Here is a 25,017-nt window from a genome sequence, read left to right on the forward strand (position 1 = left end):
TGGCCAAAAGTCGAATCTTTTTTTTTGCTTGAAGGAACCAATCCGATACCAGCCAGGGGCAAATGAAGGATTTTAGAAAGTTGGGTGGTGGGGGGGGGGGGGGGTTTCCATTTCTCTCTTTAGTTTTATAATGTAAGTAAACCCAGGAACAGAAATGTAATATATTTTTTCTTAAAGTAGTTGTAAACTTCAGACATGAAATATGAACAAAGCATATCCCTCCTATAGTGTGTACTTGTCTCATATAAGAGCTCTAAGTGTAGTTTCTGTCTGCTGCTTCATTTCTCTGCCATCAGCATGAATAACTTTTAAAATGTTTTCCTGACACCAAGATAAAAAAAGAGACCTGGGAGGGAGCTCCAGCTGATTGACAGCCTCAACTATTTTCCTGTTTGCTGTATGAAGGGGGTGTGTCTCTTCTCTCCAATCAGCTTTCAGAGCTCTCCTGAGTCTGCTGAATGTAACTTCAGCTCTTCAACCCCCTTTTTTTCCCTCACAGCTCAGACAGGCTGTATAAATTCTGGACTTTGAAGACTGTAGATAAACAGGTAAAACTTATGTAGGAGGATTTGATTCATTTCTGTGTATCACTGGCTAGTCACATCACTGGATATATGTAAGGGTTTGCAACCAAACCACTTTAAGCATAAATTCAAGGTATGGATATTTTATATATTGGTCTAGCTTGGATCAATGGGACTATGTATATACCATACCAGATTGATTCCCCAGGAAGCTTGAAATCACGCCAGTTATTTCCACTTCTGGGTCCTGTGCCGAATGGCTGTCCTGCTGCATTCTGAATACAGGAGACCAGCCAGTTGACACCGGTACCATTCAAAGAATGCTTTGCATTTTCTGAATGAATGTATTGTTTTCTCTGATTGAACGAGGTGTAATGGTGAGTGACGATTTCAACCTCTTCCAATTAGAGAACACTTTGTGTTCTTTTAGAAAATGCAAAGCATTCTCTCATTAGTGCCTGTGGCGAGTGGCTGACCTTCTGCATTCAGAATGCACCAGGGCAGCCTCTCGGCACTGGGCTCAGAAGCAAGTGGAGGTCCCTGGAGTAGTGGTGCCCACTTGAGAGATTTCCAGCTTACAGGGGTATCGGCCAAGCATGGTATACCCATATTTATATTGGTCTAAGCTGGATCAATGTAGCTATGTAGAAAATTGTCCATACCTGAGCATTATTGTCACCCTAGGACAAGACTACAGAACCCCCCCCCCCCCTATCTCCGTGACATAGGTTGGAAGTTTTCTGTAGTCCACACAGAGAATTGCAATTAATGCTAATAATAGTGATAATAGTTGACAGGAACACCAGGTATTTTCGACACTTCAGAAGGTATATTTAACAGACCAAAATAGAGCAAAGACGAGAAGTTAGTCGTTAAGTTTTAGGGTATAGACATCAAAAGAAGAATAGGGCACTCTTTTTTAAAATGGAATTGGACTAAATATAAATGTACTTTTGTTGATACTTAATCAATTGGTTTAGTATTTTGAATTTACTATTTTAGCTTTTTTTTTTTTTTACAGTTCCCCTCCTATGCCATTTACAGCCTAATGGCTACAGCAGATTGTAATGCTAAAAAAATTAATTACTCTCTCAGTATCTTATACTGGTGTTTCAGTTGAAGAGTTAATGTTAGGTGCCGGTAATCTGCCCCTGACCTTGCCAGCTGTGGTGTTTAACCACAGGTTAGAAAATAAACATTAATGCTGGTTCACACTGGTGGGACTTACCCTCCGACTTTGAGAGCACATGTCGCTTGACGTGTACAAATCAAGGGTTCCCTATACGAGCTGTCTTAACTGGTCCGACCCAAGTCAGTCCGACTATGAAAAAGGTTCCTGTACTATGGTCCGTTTTTCAGCTCATTCATTATCATTGAAGTCGGATCAAAGTCGGATTCTCGTCCCAACCATTCGACTTGTGACATCTGACATGGTCATTACAGCAGCAGGAAAGGGAATTTATGTCACGCTGTGATTGCTTTGATTGGCCAAATGAAAAGTCGGATTATCTCAAAGTTGGAGCAAAATCATATCCTGTTCATTCAAGTCGGATGAAAGTAGGACTGATGTCGCAGGGCATAGTCCGATCGACAGTTGTACAACAGTTGTGTTGTAGCAGTGTGAACCCAGCCTAAGGGCTAGCTCACAACACATGCGTTGCAGTGCTTTTTTTCTGCATCCGGAACGTATAGAAATTAGGTTTTCAAAGGCATAGTTCACATCAGTGCTGGCAGTTCCAGTGCGTTCTTGTACCAAGAAAAAAAAAAAAATTACTACCTCTTATCCTGCTCTCCAATTTACCATTCTCATATTTCTTTCTCTCTGTGTTTTTTTATGCTATTCTTTGCTTGTTGCTGTTATTTTTTCCTCTTGTAGGGGAAACGTGCACCATTTTTTTACCCCTTGATTCATTAGAACTATGATCTAAGCTATGATCCTCTTAGTTTAAAAGTTAAAGTAAACCTGTCAGTGCAATAAAGGAAATGAAGAGCAGCAGTACAACAACAGATACTTACAGGTGACTGCGTATTCCTTTAAATGACCTCCTTAACCTCCCTGGGTGACCCAGTTCCCTGTCGCTTCATAATGAGACCTTTTGCCATTAGACTGAACCTGCTGCGTTTAATTGCATAGGCAATGAACAAATTCACTTGAAGATATGTGTAGGCACTGCTAGGTTACATTGTATTGCATTACACTGCTGCAGCCTATATAGTGCTGTTTGGCACAGACAGGAAAGAGCGAGCAAATAAAGCGGTGCAGATGGAGCAGGAAAAAGAGAGTAAAAGAAAAAGAGAAATAATACAAAAGAATAAAAACAGGAGGCACCAATGCCCTCAACCATTTTCCATTGCAAAATGCCAACATTTTATGTAGTGATGTGGATTTGATGGTGGGAAGAAAGCTATAGAATTTAGGCAAAAACAAGTCCAGGGGCATGGCAACACATTTCACATAGTACAATCTGATCATCATTCATACGGTTTCTATCTCTCTTACTGATTGTCTAACTTGTATTTCTCTATCGTCCTTTGACAGACGCAGCTCTCAATGCTTCTTCACTATTGGGTTATGCGCCATCTACAGGAGTAGACTAGGCAGTGAAAATTTCACTCAACACGCCTATAGGGGGCTGTCCCTCCCGACATAACCCCAGACACACTGTGCTCTCAAATCAGTTTCTTGCTGCCTAGTTAAGGAGTAGGACCTAGGTTTCCTTCTGGGACTCCGGTCTTAGTTTTTCTTTTTCTTTTTTAGAATGTTAACCTCCCCTGGCGTCTAATTCCTTGATCCACACTTTTCTTCAAAGGGTGCGTCACCTGGCTCCGCCGAGGAGATCACCTTTGCCGCCGTGGGATCTGAATTTGGTGTTGTCCGTTCTTCAACAGCCCCCCTTTGAAAATATTAGGGAGATATCTTGTCTCAGAAGGTTGCCTTTTTGGTGACTCTCACTTCTGCTCACAGAGTGTCTGAGTTGGCGGCTCTGTCCTGCCGTTCACCTTTTTTGGTCATTCCTAGGGATCAGGTTGTTCTACGACCTAATGAGTCTTTTCTCCCTAAGGTGGTGTCTGCTTTCCACCTCAGTGAAGATATTGTTTTGCCTTTACTCTGTGCTAAGCTCACGCATCCCAAGGAATTTGCTTTGCATTCGCTGGATGTGGTTCGGGCGATCGGGGTTTACCTGTCAGCCACGGAGTCTTTTCGGACATCTGATTCCTTTTTTGTCCTTCCTGAGGGATATCGTAAGGGGTCTGCTGCGACCATATCAAAATGGTTCAGGCAGACAATTGTTCAGGAATATTCATTAAGGGGTTAGGTTCCTCCTTTCCCTGTGAGGGCGCATTCTACTTGAGCGCTGAGTGCCTCTTGGGCTTTTTGCCATCAGGCTTCTGATTTGGTCGTCTGTGCACACTTTTACCAAATTCTACAAGGTTGATTTGTTGGCATCCTTGGATGCTTCCTTGGGCCGCAGGGTTTTGCAGGCTGCTGTTTGACAAAGAGACTTGGTTTTCTCTTTATGGGGGTGAATTTTTTGTTTGGGGGTAAGCTCCTGTTGGTTTGAGTTGAGCTTTTTTTTGTCGCCCAGTTGGCTACGTTTTTTAGCCTTGGATGTACGTTAATAGTTGGTTGTGGTTTCCTACCTTTCATGCCTACACTGCTTTGGGACGTCCCAATAGTGAAGAAGCATTGAGAACTGCGTCTGTCAAAGGACGATAGAGAAAATTTGATTTTTGTAAGAACTTACCGTAAAATCCTTTTCTCTGAGTCCTTTGACAGACGCAGCTCCTGCCCCTCTAGCATGGGGTTGGTTCTGTCTTTTCACTGCTTTCTACGAAACTGATTTGAGAGCACAGTGCATCTGGGGTTATGTCGTGAGGGACAGCCCCTATAGGCGTGTCGAGTGAAAAGTTTTCACTGCCTAGTTTACTCCTGTAGATGGCGCATAACCCAATAATGAAGAAGCATAGAGAGCTGCGTCTGTCAAAGGACTCAGAGAAAAGGATTTTACTGTAAGCTCTTACAAAAATCCAATTTTCTCTTATTGCCTTCCGCTAACTGTCCTGTTTTCTCTTCATTTTTCTCTCTCCCACTTTAGTACTTTTTTTTCTTCTCTCTCTCTCTCTCTCTCTCTCTCTCTCTCTCTCTCTCTCCCTCCCCTCTTTGGCTCTCTACCCCCTCTCCTCTTTAGCTTTCTCCCCCCCTCTCCTCTTTCCCTCTCTTCCCCTCTCCTCTTTAGCTCTCTTCCCCTCTCCTCTTTCGCTCTCTTCCCCTCTCCTCTTTCGCTCTCTTCCCCTCTCCTCTTTCGCTCTCTTCCCCTTCCCTCTCCTGCTTCGCTCTCTTCCCCTTCCCTCTCCTGCTTCGCTCTCTTCCCCTCTCCTTCTTCGCTCTCTTCCCCTCTCCTCTTTTGCTCCCGTCCCCTCCCTTCCCCTCTCCTCTTTCACTCTCTTCCCCTCCCTTCCCCTCTCCTCTTTCGCTCTTTTCCCTTCCCCTCTCCTCTTTCGCTCTTTTCCCTTCCCCTGTCCTCTTTCGCTCTCTTCCCTTCCCCTGTCCTCTTTCGCTCTCTTCTCTTCCCCTGTCCTCTTTCGCTCTCTTCCCTTCCCCTGTCCTCTTTCGCTCTCTTCCCTTCCCCTTTCCTCTTTCGCTCTCTTCCCTTCCCCTGTCCTCTTTCGCTCTTTGGCTCTCTACCCCCTCTCCTCTTTAGCTTTCTCCCCCCCTCTCCTCTTTCCCTCTCTTCCCCTCTCCTCTTTAGCTCTCTTCCCCTCTCCTCTTTCGCTCTCTTCCCCTCTCCTCTTTCGCTCTCTTCCCCTTCCCTCTCCTGCTTCGCTCTCTTCCCCTCTCCTTCTTCGCTCTCTTCCCCTCTCCTCTTTTGCTCCCGTCCCCTCCCTTCCCCTCTCCTCTTTCACTCTCTTCCCCTCCCTTCCCCTCTCCTCTTTCGCTCTTTTCCCTTCCCCTGTCCTCTTTCGCTCTCTTCTCTTCCCCTGTCCTCTTTCGCTCTCTTCCCTTCCCCTGTCCTCTTTCGCTCTCTTCCCTTCCCCTTTCCTCTTTCGCTCTCTTCCCTTCCCCTGTCCTCTTTCGCTCTCTTCCCTTCCCCGGTCCTCTTTCGCTCTCTTCCCTTCCCCGGTCCTCTTTCGCTCTCTTCCCTTCCCCGGTCCTCTTTCGCTCTCTTCCCTTCCCCTTTCCTCTTTCGCTCTTATCCCCTCCCCTTTCCTCTTCCGCTCTCTTCCCTTCCCCTTTCCTCTTTCGCTTTTATCCCCTCCCCTTTCCTCTTTCGCTCTCTTCCCCTCCCCTTTCCTCTTTCGCTCTCTTCCCCTCCCCTTTCCTCTTTCGCTCTCTTCCCCTCCCCTTTCCTATTTTGCTCTCTTCCCCTCCCTTCCCCTCTCCTCTTTCGCTCTCTTCCCCTCCCTTCCCCTCTCCTCCCCCTCTCCTCCCCTCTGTTTCGCTCTCCTCCCCTCTACTCTTTCGCTCTACCTTCCCTCCCCTCTTTTGCTGTTGTCCCCTCCCCTCCCGTCTTTTGCTCTCCTCCCCTCCCCTCTCTTCTTTTGCTCTCGTCCCCTCCCCTCTCCTCGTTTGCTCTCTTCCCCTTGCCTCTCTTTCGCTCTCTTCCCCTTCCCCCTCCTCTCCTCTTTCGCTCTCTTTCCCTCTCCTCTTTTGCTCTCCTTGCCTCTTTCTCTTCTCTTCTTTCCTCTTTTCATTCTCTCTTCTCCTTTCCTCTCCTCTTTCTTTCTCTCTTCTCCTTTCCTCTCCTCTCCATCTCTCCTCCCCTCTTCTCTCCATCTCTCCTCTCCTCCCCTCTTCTCTCCATCTCTCCTCTCCTCTCCTCTGCTCTGCTGTGTTCTCTCCTCTTTCTCTCCTCTCCTTTCTTTCCTATCCTTTATCTCTTTCTCCTTTGTCTCTCCTCTGTCTCTCCACTCTCCTCCTCTGCCTCTCCTCCCCTCTTTCTCTCCTCTCCTATTTCTCTTTCTTCTTCTTTCCGCTCCTATTTCTTTCTTTCTGGTTTTTTTTTTTTTTTGTGTGTCTTTCTCTGACTGTACCTCTTTTGGTCTCTTTATCTCTCTCTCTCTCCCTCCCTCTTTCTTGCTCTTGTTTTTTTTTTTTAATGGTATTTTGGATCTGTACATATTTTTGATATGATCGAATTCATTTTGCGAGCACTCTGTGTTAGAATTTCCCTTGTCTAAAAACGTTCTTAGCTAATTAATCTTTTTCATGTAGTGCCGTACGGCTGGTTACATTGTTAGTGGGGCAGAGAATATTGTTATTACCCCAATTTGATTGCTGCATTCACAGCAGTACTTAGGAAACTGATGGGAGCTGACAGTGGTGCTGAATAATGCTGCTCTGAATAGAACAGGATCATGTGAATTCAGAGATCTGCTATCTTCAGACTTGTTCCTGTGTGCTGGAGGTCTTCCAGGTGTCTAGAGCTGCAGTCCGAGGCTGCCTTCTTTCTACTTCTCATTTATACGTTATGTTTCTGTGCTGAATTGGTTTTGTACTCACGCACTTTTTTCTCTTTTCTGGCGAAGAGACTGGTAACGTTTACTCTTTAACGGGTTCTTAAACTTTTAAATAAGGGAACCCCCTCAAAAAAAACATTTGTTACTGTTGTGTGACTTAAGAGAATTATTGCCAAAATGTCAGCAAAGCTAAACAAATCAAATAATAATGGTTCGATAATGAAAAAAAAAAACACACAGTAAATGTATGTGTTTAAGTTCAAACATAGTTTTTTTTTTCGCATTTGTTAGGCAGCAAAGTAGAAATTTAATATATTGGTAATAAATGTAATTATAATTTAAAACAATAGTTTTCTGAGTCTCATTACAATAGGATTGTAAAAGACATGGAACACCCCTCGGCACCTCAAGGAGAACAGTATTGTGGCAAACTATAGAAAGAGAGCTAACACTTTGTCTGATCCTAACTTAAAAAACAATTGTATTAAAAAATGTGAGCGCTACTTAGCAACCAGCAACTGTTGAGACCATAAACAGGTTGGTAAGGAGTATGTAATGTGGAATAGGAAAAACACAGTGCAGAGTACAGAATGGGGTGGTGGGGAATTAGGAATGCGGGAAGAGGAAGTGAGGAATAGAAAATGCACAGCGCAAAGTACAGAACGAGGCAGTGAGCAATAGTAAATGCACATCAAAATAGAGAATGAGGCAATGGGGAATGAGGATTGCAGAGTGCACAATACAAAATGAGGCGGTGGGGTATAAAGAATGCACAGCACAGAGTACACAAATAGGTGTGGGCAATGGGGAACACACAGCGCAAGGTAAAGCATGAGGTGGTGGGGATTAGGGAATACACAGTGAGGTGCACAGAATGAGGCAGTAGGAAATTCACAGCACAGAGTACAGAATGAGGTGGATGGGGCAATAAGGAACACAGTGCAGGGCACAGAATGAGGCAGTGGGCAATAGGAAATGCACCGTGCAGAATGGGGATGTGGGGAGTAGAAAATGCACAGCGCAGAGTACAGAATGAGAGGATGAGAATAGGAAATGCACAGCCCGGAATACAGAAAAAGGCGATGGGGAATAAAGAATTCACAGCACAGAGTACAGAATGAAGTGGTGGGCAATAGGGAACACATGGCACAGATTACAGAATGAGATGGTGGGCAATAGGGAACACAAAGTGCAGAGTACATAATAAGGTGGGGAATAGGGAAAGCACTGCGCAGAATCCAAAATAAGTTGGTGGGGAATAAAGAATGCACAACACAGAGTACAGAAGGAGGTGGTGGGTAATAGGGAATACAGAGCACCAAGTACTAAAAGAGGTGGTGGGCAATAAGGAACACAAAGTACAGATTACTGAATAGGGTGGTAGGCAATAGGGAACACACCGTGCCATAATTGCTTCTTACTTTCATGCCAGATCACTGCTCACTTGCTCTAGCCTCCACCTCCAGCTGTGCACACTAGATAGAGAAAACTCAGTGTCCAGGAAAGGTGACATTACATATCCTAGACCTGGAAGGCAGTCCTCAGTGTGCTGGGGCTCCTGTGCAAAAACTGCCTGGGGCAGCAGTAAACAAAGGGACCTTAACGTTTTACTGCACCTAGGACCCTGCATTCACTTTATCTGGTCTCCCACAGTATACAGACCAAGGAAATGCAATTATTTTAGTAAATATAAACTGCTAAATACCTTTTCTCATCAACAGTATATAGCGTTCTTATGACTTCTATCAGTGTCCGGCCCAGCACTGGGTAAAGCTTTAGGAGGAGTTTTCATACGCCTCTGACTGTTCTATGAGGCTGCATAACACCTGACCCTCTGTCTGAACAGTGCTGATTGGCCCTCTAGCCAATCAGCACTTAAACTCTAGCATCCCCAGTATCTATCTTACAAGGTCCTTTGCTGTTTATGGGGTTTGTGTCTTTAGCAGCATCTTGTGGCTGAAGGAAAGAAATGTATTCGGGAAGGATGGCAAGAGATACTAGTTTCATGTATAACATTGTACAACTCAGATCTGCCAACCATAACATGCAGAGGTGGAGTGGAAGCCACATATGCCCTATGGAGTTTTTTTTTTTTTTTTTATATGTTTAATTTACTAATTTCGCTTTACAGTTAATTCTTTCTTGGTTGCAGACTTTCTCATTGCAGCCAACACATTGCTGAGTTCTTCTCTCTTTCTCTTGGCCCGGATGTGAGTTCCAGTCCTTTTTTTGATGAATTTAAGAGCTCTTTTGTCCTTTGACACTTTGAGCAACTCAATGGCATGTTTTTCATATGAGGCGAAGCCACAAATCTTGCGGTTCATGTCACGGACAAACTTAGTGTGCTTTGTCAGGTGCCCTCTGCTCTGAGTATCTGGGCTTGGATACATTCTTGGTCACTGTATGCCCTTTATTAAAGCCTACAACCATTGGGTACCTGATAGCCATTTTCTTGGCTCTGATGGCATCCAACACCGTAAGCTTTTTTTATTTTGTAGCTGATTTTTTGTAATTTTTTTTTTTTGGATGCCACAAAAAAAAGTTTGAATAGGGGAGGGTTGTTCATTTTAAACTGCATGAAGATTTTGTTAGACAGTTTAGGTACAAATCCAGCTTTCTGTAGTTTTTGTAAACCGTTTGTTCAGGTTGATGGTGCTGTTAGTAAAGAGCGATTTTGGATGCCCTATGTATGTAACCTAGCAGAATTGGTCTATATTTCTCTTGAAGTCATATACAGTGTTTACAGCATGTATTACCTATGCATTACACATATTAAACTAATGCACAATATTTTCACTCCTCGTTCCTGCCACCCACTCAGCCCTCCCTCATCTCATCCTTTATGGTGTTATTTTCTAATAATTGAATCTGTCCGTGAAAATGCATGTAGGAGACTGACAGGGAAGGTCATTGGGTTTCCTGAGAAGCTAAACCCTGATTAATTACTCTTCTCCTTCATTCTCCTGCAGAACCTTGTCTAGTTGCTAGAAATGAGCTCTTTGATAGAATGGGGTTATTCCAGATGGGACTAGCTGCACAAGTCACTGGCTTCCTCCTGCGTATGGAGCCTGACAAGAAACACACCGATTGGTCACTGTATCAAATCACTGCAAGCTTGGAGGATTTGGATGTCTATTAAAATACTGGAGAGTGCACAAACAATGTGATTTTCAAGGCTGTGCTATGCCTTCCAACCATCTCCATTGCAGTGAATTTGGATTGTGATTTTTGTAGCCCATGGATTGTATAGGTCTTGTTTATGTAACTGTAAATGCTGGGAGATAGCCAAAAAAAATGAGGCCAACGTGGGTTGGTTGACATTGTCTTTCCTCCATATATTTCTAGGAGCGCTTGCAGACTGACGGATAGCTTGGAATGAATTACTTTGTGTATTTAGAAGGTTTATTCTCAAGTTGGCTGTACAGTCCCAGATTGCCTTACCCGCATTTTTAGTGCAGCTCTGAGAACTGCCATCACCTCCATCCTCCCATCTCTCCCCTTGCATTTATAGAGTATTATTCAGTTTGCATCAGTTTAAAAAGGACAATTTAGTCTGACGTTTTTATTTGTTGATTACGGTACCCATAGGGAGTAAAGGTACACATACATAAATATTGATAGATTTTGGCCTTGTAGTCTGATAATAGGCCCACATACACTATATTATCAAAAGTATTGGGGCACCTGCCTTTACACACACATAAACTTTAATGGCATCTCAGTCTTAGTCCACGGGGGTTCAATATTGATTTGGCCCACCCTTTGCAGCTATAACAGCCTTAAAGCGGAGTTCCACCCTAAAATTAACCTTACCTCCATCTTCATGCCCGGGGTCACCTGAAAAACAAATGGATAATCGCAATTTCTTTTTTTTTTTTACTTACCTGGTTTAGAAGAAAATATACTCACCTTACTTCCTCTTCCTCCCCTCGGCGGCCACGGCGATTCGTCACTTCCTGGCTTGCAATGATTCCTGGGAGCTGAACGTCATCGCTCCCAGGAATCAATGCGCCTGCACCGGCCCCGCCGTCAGTTCCGGTACAGGCGCCGTCATACCTTGCTAAAAAGCTTCTGGGCATGCCCAGAAGCTGTGCAGGGATGACGCTGTGGCACCGGAAGTGAAGGCGGGGCCGGTGCAGTGCATTGTAGGACCGAAGAAGACGGAAGAGGACGCAGAAGAGGATCGTGCTGGCTTCAAGCTGCCCACACCTGAGATGGCAGCGCTGGACAATACTTTTTCAAGGTAAGAATTTCTTCTAAAAGGTAAGTGCAACCCGGGACAGATCAGAGGCTTGCCATTGTGGAATGTACTAGCCCTGACTGTCCCGGGGGTATTTTTATTAAAAAAATGTTTCTCTTACGTCCTCCGACAGTCGCCGCCTCTTCATATTCGTCACATATGGGGTATTAGACTTTGCTCCGAAGGAGTAGCTAGGCAACAGAATATGTTAACAATAAAGCTTTTAACATATCCCACCCTCAAGGGGTGGTCCCCTCAGTCAATACCCTCCTACTTCCTGCAACCATATCTCAGTTTTAATGTCTAGCTTGTCAGGAGTGGCTGGCTCTCTCTGTGCTGGGACTTTCTGTCCCAGACTCTTTCTTCTTTTTAAAATTTTGTTTGAGTTTTTCTCTCTACCTTTACTTAGCTGTTATTTTGTCAGCGTTAGTTAGTTCTTCGGATGAAGAGGATCATGCGGACTGGGTCTCGGGCTGATCCCCCTGGTCGCAGGTCGTGGGTCAGTGGCTTCCCAGTCTGCCATCGAGCGTTCAGCCAGGTAACGCTCCTGGCACAGTGAACGACCCATCCCTGTTCGGTGCAGGGATGATTGGTGAGGTGGCTACCTCACTGGACGCTGTGCGGTTTCTTAACCCCCCTTGTGTGCGTCTTGAATGCGACTCTCCCTGCCTCATGTGCAGCGGCTTGTTCGCCTGTGCGGGTCCCCCACGCCATGTGAGGTAAGTGTATTTATGTGGGGACCTGTCTGTCTGGGGGGGTGTCAGTCTGGGACTGTGTAACCTGCCTCTATTCACACTGCTTGTCTCCCTATCTCTCGGCTGCATGCTGTGGGCTGCAAGGGGGGGGGGGGGGGGAGCTGTATGACACTGTGTGTGTCAGACTGGTCAGTGTGAGAAGCTGTGTGCTGTGGGGCATGTTTTTTTGGCATGTTTGGGCATATACAGCGATCGCTGCGGCGATCTGACATGTATTCTGATATTGGAATGTAATGTGTGTTTTAATGCACTGTGGAGCGGCGGTTTCGGCGCCAAACGACGCCATTTTGCCTACACTCGCTCCGGCCGCATGGTTTACATGCATGGCGGCCATTTTCTTGTAGCCTCCATAGGCTTACATAGAGCGCCCTGGCAGCATCACTTCCTCTTTCCAGGAACACCGATCGAGGCAGCAGCAGCGGCGAGGGTCTCCTCAGGTTTTATCCTTCTGTTCTTGCTATCCATTGCCTGTGTTCAGTTTGCATATTCCCTGTGGGGGTCTCATTGTGCTTGAGTGTGGTGCGGTGGGCTGCGCTTGCCGCGCTTGCTTAAAAGGGGCAGTTAACCCTTTGTTGTCTGGCATTACAGGGGCAATGGATTCTCAGGAGGGCAAATTTCCTACAGTATTGGTGGAAAGCCAGGGGACCGCTGTTTCCCCCCCAGGGGGGGATTTAGCCACTATTGTGGCTGGCCTTGCTGCTCAGGTGCAAATGCTGGTGGCTGCTCAATCTACTAAAAGGCCCAGAGTTGCTCTTTCCTCTGATTCTGAGGGTGAAGGTGATGGGGCTGTTATGGCGGGGGCCTCCTTATCGGGGTCCCGCTCCTCTCTTGATCTAGTGGGGTCTGAGGTGGAGGCTGAAGTTGAGGGGGTTGATAATCCTCCCCCTGGCTCGCCTGAAGAGCTTGCAATCATGGATGAGTTGATTGCTTCCATTAAGCAAACGCTGCGTTTGCAGGACGAAGTGTGTCCCCCCGCTGCCTTGGCGGCTTATGGGACGCAGAGAAAACGCAGGACGCCGCAGGTTTTTCCCTGCAATGATGATTTTCAGCGCGCTGTTAAGGATCAATGGCGCAATCTGCGCAAACCTTTTGCGGTACCAAGTAGATTCAAGCTGCGTTATCCTTTTTCGCCTTCCACTGATGAAAGGTGGTGTGTGCCTCCACCAGTGGATCACGCAATTGCGGTTTTGAACAAAGCCACTGCAATTCCTGCAGAGGATTCCCCTGTTTTCCGTGATGCCACGGATAGGAGACTGGAGTCTCTTGCCCGTCATACTTATTCTGTTACGGGTTCTATGCTTAAGGCTCTGTTTGCTTCTCTCATGGCGGCCCAGGCGATCGCAAGTTGGACGCAGATGCTTAGGCGCGTCCTAGTGGCCGACTCGGCCTCGCCGGCGACCCTGGATATGGTGGATCAAATCCACCAGGGTGTCATGTATCTGTGTGATGCGGACCTGGACCTGGTTCCGTTGGCTGCACGTGTGCACAGCGTGGCGGTGTTGTCTCGCCGCCTGGTTTGGTTAAAATGTTGGTCGGTGGACCAATCTTCACGTAAGACCTTAGCCAATCTACCTTATGATGGGTCTCGCCTTTTTGGGGAGTCCCTGGATGTGTTGATTAAGGGGATCACCGGGGGTAAGAGCACTCTCTTGCCCCATTTCCCCAAGGCTAAGGGGGCTTCTGGGAAGAAGCATGCTAATTTTCGGCCCCCTCAGGGGTCCTTTCGTGCCTTTCGGCCGCACTACAAGGGCAAACCGTTCAAAGGTCAAGGCTCTCAGAAGAAGCCCTGGTCTGGTAAACAGAAGTCCGGCCAATCTGGATCTGCAGCCCATAACAGTTCGGCCTGAAGGGGCGCCCTCACCCAGTTTTGGGGTGGGGGGACGCTTGCTCGGTTTTCTTCAGCCCTGGTTGGCCCGTGTGCGGGACAGATGGGTTCATGAAATCGTTCGATCTGGTTACAAGATCGAGTTTCTCTCTCGGCCGGAGAGCAGATTTTTTCCCTCAAATCTTCAACTGTCTCCAGAGCGCTTGCGGGACCTGCACCTGGCGGTGCGGGACCTGAGGGCTCAGGGAGTGGTGGTTCCGGTGCCTCATCGGGACAGGTTTCGGGGGTTTTATTCCAATCTGTTCACCGTGCCCAGAAAGGAGGGCAAGGTTCGTCCGATTCTGGACTTGAAGGCTCTGAACCGCTCTGTGCGGGTTCGCAAGTTCCGCATGGAATCCCTGCGGTCGGTGGTGGCTGCCCTGGTTCCGGGGGAATTCATGGCCTCCATCGATTTGAAGGATGCGTACCTTCACATCCCCATATTCGAGGGTCATCAGAGATACCTTCGATTTGCCATTGCGGAGGATCACTACCAGTTCGTGGCGTTGCCCTTTGGTCTCGCCTCGGCTCCGCGGGTCTTCACCAAGGTGCTTGCACCGGTTCTGGCATTATTGAGGGCCCAGGGCGTTTCTGTCCTGGGGTATCTGGACGACATTCTGGTTCGGTCTGCGACCAGCCAGGGTCTGGAGAAGGACCTGTCTGTCACGATGCAAACTCTGCAGGAGTTTGGTTGGACGATAAATTTTCCAAAGTCGACACTGAGTCCGTCGGTTCGTCTCCCCTATCTGGGAATGATTCTGGACTCGGTGCAGGCGAAGGTCTTCCTGCCGGAAGACAAACTCAGGACTCTCCGGGAGGAAGTCAGGTCCCTCAGGGACGTTCCGAACTCGTCTCTGCGGACGTGTATGAGATGTCTGGGATTGATGGTCTCGGCCTTCGAGGCGATTCCTTTCGCCCAGTTTCACACGCGGGGTCTCCAAGCGGAGATCCTGTCCAGGTGGGACGGGCGACCTCAATCTCTGGATCTTCAAATCTCGTTGAGTCATCGCGCCAGAGGAAACCTTCTGTGGTGGCTCCAGTCCCCGTTGGTGTCCGGGGGCAAGTCGTTTCGTCCGATCTCGTGGACGGTAATCACCACGGATGCCAGCCTGTCGGGCTGGGGTGGAGTTCTGGGCGTTCTGTCCGCCCAGGGGACTTGGTCGGAGGGGGAGTCTTCCCTTCCGATCAACATTCTGGAATTGCGTGCGATAAGTCTCTGTCTTCATCGCTGGACGGACCGGCTGCAGGGTTGCCCGGTTCGGGTGCAGACGGACAATGCCACGGCGGTGGCCTACATCAACCACCAAGGGGGCACCAGGAGTGCCCGAGCGGCTCGAGAAGTGGCCGACATTCTGTCTTGGGCCGAGACTCATGTCCCGGCGATAACGGCGGTTCACATTCCGGGAGTGGAGAACTGGCAGGCGGACTATCTGAGTCGCCAGACCCTGGATCAGGGGGAATGGTCTCTCCACCCGGCTGTTTTCCAGATGTTGTGCGCGAAGTGGGGTCTTCCAGATGTGGACCTGTTCGCGTCTCGTCTCAACAACAAGGTGAAGAGGTTCGTGGCAAGGACGCGCGACCCTCGGGCAGACGCGTCGGACGCGTTAGTGGCCCCGTGGCATCAGTACAGGCTGATGTACGCGTTTCCACCGATTCAGTTGCTGTCCAGGTTCCTTCGCAGGTTACACTCGGAACGCAACACGGTGATTCTTGTGGCACCGGACTGGCCTCGCCGGTCCTGGTACGCAGACCTCGTGAATCTGGCGGTCGACGCCCCGTGGCGTCTGCCTCTTCGAGACGATCTACTGTCTCAAGGACCGATATACCATCCTGCTTTACAGTCGCTGGCTTTGACGGCCTGGCTGTTGAGACCGAGGTCCTGAAGGAGAGGGGTCTCTCTCCGGAGGTCGTTCATACTTTAATCAACGCGAGGAAGTCTTCCTCAGGGAAGGTTTATTACCGTACTTGGAAGGCCTATTTTGCCTGGTGTGAGTCCAGGGGGTTTTCACCCCGCACGTACTCGGTGTCCCGTGTGCTGTCTTTCCTTCAAACGGGTGTTGATCAGCGTTTGGCGCTGGCTACGATAAAGGGTCAGGTGTCTGCTCTGGCCGTTCTGTTTCAACGCCCCGTGGCTTCCAACCCATTGGTTGGCACCTTTGTTCAGGGTGTGCGGCATCTGGTTCCCCCTAGGCGGGATCCTCTGCCCCCTTGGGACTTGAATCTCGTTCTATCTGTGTTACAACGTGCTCCTTTTGAACAGATCAGGGAGATCTCGTTGTCTATGTTGTCCAAAAAGGTCGCCTTTTTGGTGGCGATCACTTCGGCTCGCAGAGTGTCGGAGCTGGCGGCTTTGTCCTGCAAGTCTCCGTACCTGGTTATTCATTTGGATAAGGTGGTCTTGCGACCTAATCCTTCTTTTCTTCCGAAACGAGTTTCGGAATTCCATCTTAATGAGGATATTGTCTTGCCTTCGTTGTGCACGAAGCCTAAACGTCCAAAGGAGGTGAGATTGCACTCTCTGGATGTTATTCGGGCGATAAGGGTTTACCTTAAATCGACTGAGTCTTTTCGAAAGACGGACTCCTTGTTTGTTCTTCCAGAGGGTCCTCGGAAGGGCATGGCGGCTTCGGCCTCTACCATCGCCAAATGGATCAGGCAAACCATTGAACAGGCCTATGCTTTGCAGGGGAAGGTTCCCCCTGTGCCTGTGAAGGCGCACTCTACTAGATCTCTGAGTACGTCTTGGGCCTGTCGTCATGGGGCTTCTGTAGCCCAGGTGTGTAAGGCGGCGACCTGGTCGACCGTGCACACTTTCACAAAATTCTACAAAGTAGATGTTCAGGCATCGGCGGATGCTTCCTTTGGCCGCAAGGTTCTTAGTGCGGCTGTTCCCTAGGGTCCCTTGTTGGGGACTCCTGGCTGTTGGGATAAGTTTTATATCCCCTGGTTTTTTGTCTTTTCCTGGGTTGTTGCTCCTGTTGAGCACTTGTTTTTTGCTGTTGCCCAGCTGGTTTCCTTCCTTTGGTAAGGTTCCTTTCCTTGATGCGGAGACTGCGTTGCCTTTCGGCGCGGATGCGTTTCCCACCCCTCATGTTTGCACTGCTTTGGGACGTCCCCATATGTGACGAATATAAAGAGGCGGCGACTGTCGGAGGACGTAAGAGAAAACGGAATTTTTGTAAAATCTTACCTGTAAAATTCCTTTCTCTGAGTCCTCCGACAGTCGCCGCCCCCGCCCCTCTTTTGGGGTTTGGTTGTATACTCTACTGCTATTCCACTAAAACTGAGATATGGTTGCAGGAAGTAGGAGGGTATTGACTGAGGGGACCACCCCTTGAGGGTGGGATATGTTAAAAGCTTTATTGTTAACATATTCTGTTGCCTAGCTACTCCTTCGGAGCAAAGTCTAATACCCCATATGTGACGAATATGAAGAGGCGGCGACTGTCGGAGGACTCAGAGAAAGGAATTTTACAGGTAAGATTTTACAAAAATTCCGTTATTCCCAGGGTGGAACTCAGCTTTAACTCTTCTGGGAAGGCTTTAGGAGTGTGGCTATGGGAATGTTTGACCATTCTTGCAGAAGCACATTTGTGAGGTCAGGCACTGATGTTGGAGAGAAGCCCTGGCTTGCAGTCTGTGTTCTAATTCATCCCAAAGGTGTTCTATTGGGTTGAGGTCAGAACTCTGTGCAGGGCCTCCACCCCAAACTCACTCATCCATGTCTTTATGGACCTTGCTTTGTGCTTTAGTGAGCAGTCATGTTGGAACTGGAAGGGCCAACCCCAAACTGTTCCCACAAGGATGGGAGTATGAAATTGTCCAAAATGTCTTGGTATGCTGACACTTAAAGAGTTCCCTTTACTGAAACTAAAGGGCCAAGTCCAACCCCTTAAAAGCAACCCCACACCAAACTCCCCCCTACATCAAATGATTTGGACCAGTGCAAAAAGCAAGGTCCATAAAGACATGGATGAGGAGTGAGTTTGGGGTGGAGGAACTTGTATGGCCTGCTCAGAATCCTGACCTCAACCCAATAGAACTCCTTTGAGATGAATTAGAGTGCAGACTGTGAGCCATGGCTTCTCATCCAACATCAGAGCCTGACCTCACAAGTGCGCTTCTGGAAGAATGGTCAAACATTCCTATAGACACACATTTCTAAACCTTGTGGAAAGCCTTTCCAGAAGAGTTGAAACTGTTATAGCTGCAAAGCATGGGCAGATTCAATATTGAACCCTACGGGCTAAGACTGGGATGCATATCAAAGTTCATGTGTATGTAAAGGCAGGCGTCCCGATACTTTTGGTAATATAGTGTATGTGACAGACCTTCGCCAAACTAGAATTTTTTCAGATGAATTAACAATACATGAGACCAACATGTTTCTGTGGTTGAGGACTGCTTCTTTGAGATGAATGAATGTTGTCAACTACAGTAACAGTAATATAATGGTCTGAGAGTGGGTAGACTTTGTTCTAGATACGGTTAGGAAGGGTTATAACCTCTATCAGGATTTTATTGTGTCCTTGTTGGTTTAATTACCCCTCACTTGTATCTGCTTTCTTTATGTTGCCCATGGGTAAAGCAGTTTTTTTTCAAGCAATTTCAACTACTTTTCACCAGTTTTGGTTTCTGAAATAAATGTGTAAAAACAGTGCAGCGCTGAAAGAATCCTAAAATCTAAAAACAATGATAAAAGGTCTAGGAGTAAAAATCCATAGTCCTAAAACAGTGAGATAAAGGTCTAGGAGTAGTAGTCCATGATCAGTGCAATGAATCCCGATAACAATCCAGAGGAGCCAGGTGCAGATAGAAGTAACACACATCCTCCACCTTCCAAAGTGGCCTCTCACCTCAATTCTCTAATATACAGGCACTGCAAACACATCACACGGGCAGACAGCAAAACTCCAGCCTCTATATTCTCCTTCCATACATCCAAAGCCGGTGGTGAAACGATTCCCAAATAGGCTCAGACGCCTACAAAGCCCAAGCATAACACTCCTGTGTAGATCACTCCGATATCCAGGGTGGCATAAGGGAAGAAATACCCAGAAAGTCAGTATTACACTATTCTGTGTATTTCTTCCCTTATGCCACCCTGGATATCGGCGTGATCTACACAGGAGTGTTATGCTTGGGCTTTGTAGGCGTCTGAGCCTATTTGGGAATCGTTTCACCACCGGCTTTGGATGTATGGAAGGAGTATATAGAGGCTGGAGTTTTGCTGTCTGCCCGTGTGATGTGTTTGCAGTGCCTGTATATTAGAGAATTGAGGTGAGAGGCCACTTTGGAAGGTGGAGGGTGTGTGTTACTTCTATCTGCACCTGGCTCCTCTGGATTGTTATCGGGATTCATTGCACTGATCATGGACTACTACTCCTAGACCTTTATCTCACTGTTTTAGGACTATGGATTTTTACTCCTAGACCTTTTATCATTGTTTTTAGATTTTAGGATTCTTTCAGCGCTGCACTGTTTTTACACATTTATTTCAGAAACCAAAACTGGTGAAAAGTAGTTGAAATTGCTTGAAAAAAAACTGCTTTACCCATGGGCAACATAAAGAAAGCAGATACAAGTGAGGGGTAATTAAACCAACAAGGACACAATAAAATCCTGATAGAGGTTATAACCCTTCCTAAACGTATCTAGAACAAAGTCTACCCACTCTCGGACCATTATATTACTGTTACTGTAGTTGACAACATTCATTCATCTCAAAGAAGCAGTCCTCAACCACAGAAACATGTTGGTCTCATGATGAGCGCTGATATTTCTTACATTTTATCTTGGTTTCTGAAATGACTGAACAGCAGTGAAGAATAAATGTAGGTTATTTCCTTCAGTTGGCCGGTTCAGTATGCTTTGAGGTGCAAGCTTTAAAAAAAGAAAACAGAGTTATTTGTAGGGGAGAGCGGTAGCGGAATGACTCCACACCATGGCCATGGCATAGACCTGGAGCCTGTTGCAGAGTTCTCATTGGTTATTACATGGAATGGAGTAGAGCCCGGTCATATGACTTTGACAGGTGGAGGGCAGTGCACATGTATAAAGCAGATTGCTGTCCTTTATAAATGTGCAGTGCTTTTTTTTTTTTTCAAACCCGTAAGGCCACACTTACTGTACTTATAGAAGGACCACTCAGTTTTCTTCAGCCATGGTGTGAATAAAGGAAATCTAACACCTGCATTTATATAAAAAAATATAAAGCAATCCAAACAACTTGTCGTGGGTGGCCTTGATACATTGAATTACTTTTGGGATTAAAATCTGGTTGAAAGTGGTTGAAATTGCATGACCAGCATTGGAACTATATTCAGCGAACTGTGGTATTTTTCAGTGTTTTAAAGTGAATTTAAAAAAACATTCTGAGCCTTGTCTTACATATTCCACATTCACACTTGACATAAAATGACACAAGCTGTCACAATCTCTTTCTGTATAAAGCAGGTCTAGAGAATGTATAATAATACAATTAGCAAACACAATGGCTTTACTGTCATATGTTATCCTACAAAGATGAAAGATTTGATCCAAGGGAGCATCTGAGGATACAGTGGTATTTATACTGATCAGACAGGGACCCATGCTCATGTTATGCTTTCCTTTTTTGTAAAACATCCTCTGGTTTTTTTATTCCTGTGTATTTCTATGTATTCAACAAACCAACGGAAATTTCCAGTCCACCTTATCAACATGTAGACGGATTAGTTTCCACGTGAGATTGAAATATATAATTACTGTAGTATCCAAGATGTTAGTGTGTGGAATAAGAAAATTAATATATTTATTGATAAGTATTTATCAGATATACTATGTGTGTGTGTGTATATGTGTGTATGTATGTATGTATGTATGTCTTGTGGGAGATTAGCTCGGTGGTAGGCGTGGATGACCCCTTGGGGGGGTTCGTTACACAGGGAGATAGCCGAGAAGTGGTTGAAAACAACAGTGTAAGGTTTTCTTCTTGCAAGATCTCTTCACACAAGTGCAAGCTCCAAAAACAGCATAATTCAAAATAAACCTAAATAAAATAAATCCTTGCCACTGTGGGCGGCTACCTTCTCACATACAGGAACCTATCTACGGAGTCTGTCTCCAACCTACTGTTGGAGCAAACTTTGCTGATCCTACAGCAGACACTCAATAGTCCATTTATTTTCTTTCCACATAGAAATAGTTCAAGACCTCACCTTGAGTAGTCTTCAGTCTTAATTAATTTCCCCTTCACACAGGAAATGTCCATTGGTTTCTTTTCACATAGAAACGATCCAAGACCTCACTTCGAGTAGTCTTCACACTTGTTACCCTCCTCAGCCACATCGCTTCAGGAGGTCTTCCCCATGCTCACACAGCTTTCAGGGGGCACACATCTGACTGTCCTCCTCTCCCCATGCCCACACAGCGGCAGGAGGCAGCAATCAATAGGACTTCCTTTGGACAAAATATAGAGGCCTTCATTTCCTCATTCTGAACAGCTGAATGGTTTTCAACTTCCTGCTGGCTATCTCTGCAGCCAATACCCTATAGTAATTGGTGAACTTTCTAAACCAGGTGGAAATGTATCTCCTGTCTGTGACTACATCCACAGATTTGCCTGACTTCCTGTCACAGTATCTATATATATATATATATATATATATATATATATAGTGATATTTGGGGGTGTTTAGCTTGGGTGCAGAGCCTACCAGTGAGCTTAGTCCACGCAGTTGTGCCGTTTAAGGGCTTGTTGGCCCACTTTTATTGAAGGAAAATATAAAGAAACACAAGTCCAAAAACATAACAGTTTCCCATGCAGGGGTTTCAGCTTTCCACAGCAATAATATAAATGAAAAATCCAAAGCCACCTGGCTCTCTAGAAGCACCGCTGCTCAGGCTTTAAGCCTCGACCCTCTTGGCCATCTAACAGAGTTCCTGTACAGCCACTGTACCTCAGCACACTTTCTCCAGCTTCCTTGCTGTTACAGCCCAAAGGCTCACCATCTACTTGAACCATGCAGACATGCACCCTTCTCCCTTGCACACCAGGACTCCTCGGGAGGGTGGAGCCTAGAACACTGGTCCTGTCTATCTTAAAAGGCCCAGATCCACCTGCACAATCAGTGTACTGGCTGTTTCTAAGACCTGGTCCCAGGATTGGAGATTTCCTCCCACCCAGATGGCTTGGAAATCTCCAGACTCCAGGTCCTCAACTGGACTTTATCCACCATAGGGCAAACTGCAAATCCAGTCTTTTCCCAGTAAAACAGTCCTCCTGGAGCCTTTCAACCTGCCTGGTTGATAATCCTGGGAGAAATACCTGCTCACCACTAGTTGCACTGCCACTATATATATATATATATTATACACAGTGCTCAGCATAAATGGGTACACCCCAATAGATTTTTAGTTTCCTTTCAGAATCAACATTTTCTATAGGACACTATACTACAAAATACTCCCACAAATGTGGGCCATTAATTGCAACCAAGATTTGATCATTTTCGCACACAAATCATTGATCCTAATAAATTCATTCAAGACCATGTTGTAAAAATGAATACACCCCAACTAAAGTTTTATGAGCAAAGCTAAATTTTAGACAACAAAATCCTACTTACCAAGAATTCAAGTACAGATGAGTCTAATTATTCATTAAACAGGTGTCCAGCAGACAGTTGATTATAAAAGGGTGTTACTTAACAAAGCAAACCCCTTCCCATTTCATGCTGTCAGCAATAGCACCACTTTGAAGAGAAACGTCACACTGCCTGAGAAAGAAAATCATTTCTTTACACAAGAAAGGTGAAGTCTACAAGAAGATCAGTCAGAATACTGTAGCAAAATTGATACAAAAATTTAACAAAGATGAAATTGCAACCACCTCACAGAGACGTCCAGACTGTCCACCGAAGTTAACAGCACGACAGGAGCGTCTTCTGATAACAAGAGTTGAAGAAAATTGCCATGCAAGTTCACTGCAAATAGCTAAAGAGGTAGAAAGCCAAACTGGGGTGATTGTTTCCCATGACACAATATGGCGTACGCTGCAGAGGAATGGCATGCATAGGTGTTGTCCACGAAGTAAGCCTCTCCTAAAGCCTATGCACAAAAAGCCCACCTAGAATTTGCCATGGCGCATGCAGAAAAAGACTACTGGGACTCTGTGCTCTGGAGTGATGAGACCAAGATTAAATGTTTTTCGAACTGATGGCATTAAAACTGTATATCGTCACAAAAGTGAGGAGTGCAAAGAAAAATGCATGGTGCCTTCAGTGAAACATGGTGGTGTCAGTGTCCTACTGTGGGGCTGCCTGGTGTCGGGGAGCTGCATTTCATTGATGTTAGCATGATGAATTCACAGATGTACTGCTTTATATTGAAAGAGAAGATGCCACTGTGGCATTTTCGAAGAAGAACAGGGTGAAAGTGATTCAGTGGCCAATTACTGTATGTCTTCTGATCTGAAGCCAATCGAACACCTATGGGGAATTCTGAAGGGACAAGGTGAGCATCGCTCTCCATCCAGCATCCAGGCTCTAAAAGAGGTCATTCTTGAAGAATGGGAAAAGATAGATGTTGCAATATGTCGCCAAATTGTTCATTCCATGCCTAGAAGACTTAGTGCTGTCCTTACAAATCATGGCGGTCATACAAAATACTAGATGTGGTAGTTTTTGTTGTAGGGTGTATTCATTTTTCCATCAACTAATTTGAGTAAAACTGAAGATTTTGTTATCCAAGTTATATTATAAACCTTACTTTTATGTAATGAGCTAAACAAGTGTTCTATAAAACTCAGTTTTGTCAAATTTTGGAAACTGTTTTAACATCTCAGTGAGGAGGAGACAGTGAGGGGATCATTTATCAACCATCTGGGTGATAGGGACAAATCATTTAAGTGACCTTGGCCTTGTCCATGAGAGTGGAAAGGCATTTTGTTCTGGTGAGTGGTTGATTTATCGGGAGTGTGATTACACATCGGTGGTGGCGTGTGAGGTGTTCCTGTAATTTCACATCAGGTTACCACTGTCTCTTCCGGATTATGCTACTCACATGTGTCTTCAAGTTTGTTGATGGACTACTCTTAACCACCTCAATACTGGGCACTTCAACCCCCTTCCTTCCCAGACCAATTTTCAGCTTTTAGCGCTGTTGCAATTTGAATGACAATTGCGCGGTCATGCAACACTGTACCTAAACCAAATTTGTGTCATTTTTTCCCCACAAATAGAGCTTTCTTTTGGTGGTATTTGATCACCGTCAGGTTTTTTCTTTTTTGGTGCACAAATAAAAAAAGACGGAAAAATTTGAAAAAAAAAAAAAAAGTTTCTTGTTTAGGTTATAAAATTTTGTAAATAGATGTTTTTTCCTGCACTGATGAGCACTGATGATGCCGCACTGACAGGCACTGATGAGGAGACACTGATGGGGTGGCACTGATAGGTAGCACTGATATGCAGCACTGATATGTGGCACTGATAAATAGCACTGATATGCAGCATTGGTGGGCACTGATAGGCAGCGCTGATGGGCACTGATAGGCAGCACTGATGGGCACTGATTGGCGGCACTGATGGGCACTGATAGTGGCACTGTTGGGCGGCAATGATCGGCACTGATCGGCACTGATGGGTGGCACTGATCGGCACTGATGGGGGGCACTGATGGGCACTGATAGGCAGAACTGGTGGGCAATAATGGGCACTGGTGGGCGGCACTGATAGATGGCAATAATGGCACTGGTGGGCAGCACTGATGGATGCCATTGATGGGCAACACTGATAGGGAGGGCACTGGGGGGCTCTCTGAGCCCTGCTTGCCATCCCTGGTGGCCATAGTGGGCATCCCTGGTGGTCATGGGTGGGCATCCCTGGTGGCTTAGTGGCACCCCCCCCCCCAGGGCTGCACTGGTAATCAATGTTCTGATTACCAGCACAGACCCCCCCTGTGATCAGTGAGTAATTAGAAATACTCACTGATCACCCCCGCAGCAGCACCGATCCTCTGATCTTCTCCTCACTGACAGGATCTGTCAGGAGGAGAAGAGATCGAAGCCGTTACAACGGCTCTATTTACATTACATGACGGCTGTGATTGGACACAGCCGTCATGTGATCAGGAGGGCCAATCACAGGGCCCTCCTGCCGAATGTTGTTGCCGTGTGTCCGAGGGACACAGGCACAT

General features: G+C 46.3%; 1 protein-coding gene and 1 pseudogene across 3 annotated transcripts in view; one reads left to right on the top strand and one right to left on the bottom strand.

The window, feature by feature from the left end:
• The window catches only part of RABGAP1L (RAB GTPase activating protein 1 like), a 588,371-nt gene that overhangs the window by 142,803 nt on the left and 420,551 nt on the right, over window positions 1–25,017 (top strand). The gene's annotated exons all lie outside the window — the stretch shown is intronic.
• LOC309561832 (large ribosomal subunit protein eL36-like) lies at window positions 9,098–9,431 on the bottom strand (annotated as a pseudogene). Its single transcript has one exon. The product of its transcript is annotated as a large ribosomal subunit protein eL36-like (transcript).

Source organism: Pelophylax lessonae, assembly GCF_965119305.1.
Source record: "Pelophylax lessonae genome assembly, chromosome: 8".
NCBI lineage: Eukaryota > Metazoa > Chordata > Amphibia > Anura > Ranidae > Pelophylax > Pelophylax lessonae.